Source organism: Schistocerca cancellata, chromosome 3 (genome assembly GCF_023864275.1).
Source record: "Schistocerca cancellata isolate TAMUIC-IGC-003103 chromosome 3, iqSchCanc2.1, whole genome shotgun sequence".
NCBI classification, from domain to species: domain Eukaryota; kingdom Metazoa; phylum Arthropoda; class Insecta; order Orthoptera; family Acrididae; genus Schistocerca; species Schistocerca cancellata.
The window spans coordinates 124,390,832-124,392,351 of NC_064628.1; the positions used below are offsets into that span (position 1 = coordinate 124,390,832).

The 1,520-nt window shown below is 46.6% G+C and overlaps 1 pseudogene; it reads right to left on the reverse strand.

Moving 5' to 3' along the window:
- Positions 1-1,177: 1,177 nt before the first annotated feature.
- LOC126177519 (5S ribosomal RNA) lies at positions 1,178-1,295 on the reverse strand (annotated as a pseudogene).
- Positions 1,296-1,520: the final 225 nt, after the last annotated feature.

A 1,520-nucleotide genomic window follows, 5' to 3' on the forward strand; every position in this document is an offset into this window, starting at 1 on the left:
TAGCATTAATAAAGAAACTAGCCCCCTGGGTGATTTAGAGAAACCTGTGACTACCTAAATACGAACGACTACCTTGGATTTGAACAGATTCCTTTTGCATGGGCGTCCACTTCTTCAGTATCTCTTTTGGTAGGTCCGACTTGGACCTAAGTGGATTCCGCTAATAGTTTCACATTTCGGTTTCTGTAGACATTCTGGCTATTCGGTATCGAAAAATATATGACGTCTCCTTTAACACAGGAGTTTGTGAATGCATAATCCGATCAAAAATATCCAGACACCAATTAATTAATTTTTTTTTTGGAGGGTGGTTTGTAAACCCTTTACCTTTATGACTCTTTCAACTCTTCTGGGAACACTTTAAATTAGACATCTGAATGGGACTGAACAACTGACGCCAATTCTTCTTCATGAGCTGAAGCCAGAGAAGGTAACGATGTTGAACAGTTGAGGGTGGAGCGAAGTGGACGTTCTAGTTCGTCACAAAAGTGTTCTGTTGGGTTCAGGCCGGGGCTCTGGGCAGGCCAGTCCATTTCAGGAATTTTATGGTCCACAAACCTTAAAGATGCTGCTTTGTGACAGGCAGTACTGTGACGTACGCAAAACGTAGTGTTGTAAAAATGTGTTCATTCCCTTTTTAAGCGCAGTAAGGGGACCACATCTTAACCAAGAAAATCACCCTTTACCATTACAAGACCTCTTCCGTGTTACATTTCGGCGCTGCACTCGATGGGAGGTAACATTCTGCAGCCATTCGCCAAATCTAAACCCTTCCATCGCGCTGCCACATGGGACAGTGTGATTCATCACTCAGATCACTCCAGTCATCCACTTCCCAGTGGTGTCGCTGTTAACTTAATCCATTTACACCACCTAAAGCGTCTCTTAACATTGCCTACATAAATATGTAGCTTATGAGGAGCTGTTCGACCACTGTACATATTTTTTTTAACTGCCTACGCACTATCATTGTGCTAGTTGGACTGCTGGTAACTCCGTCCGAACAGGTCTTGAAAGGCCTAACGATACCGACCGGCCGCCGTGTCATCCTGAGTCCATAGGCAACACTGGATGCGGATACAGAGGGGCAGCACACAGCTCTCCCGGCGGTATGTCAGTTTACGAGACAATCAAGTAGTTTCTCAGTTTGCCTCACAAGCGCTAAGTGGATCCCGATTGCCAACAGCGCTCGGCAGACCCGATGGTCACCCATCCAAGTGCTATCCCAGCCCGACAGCGCTTAACTTCGGTGATCTGTCGCGAACCGGTGTTACCACTGCGGCAAGGCCGTCGGCTAGACTGCTGGCAGTACTTTGGGGCTCACGAGTGATCCGTTCCGCTGGTTTCATCCGATTTTTTACAATCACCCTCCCAGTCCATCAGCATTGCCTGTTCGTGTGGTTTGCCTGGTCTTGGTTTAGCTGTAGTTATTCCTTCCCGATTCGACTTTAGAATCACATCAGCAGATGTCGACTTGGGTAGCCTTAGAAGGGTTGAAATAACCCTGATGGACTTGTTGG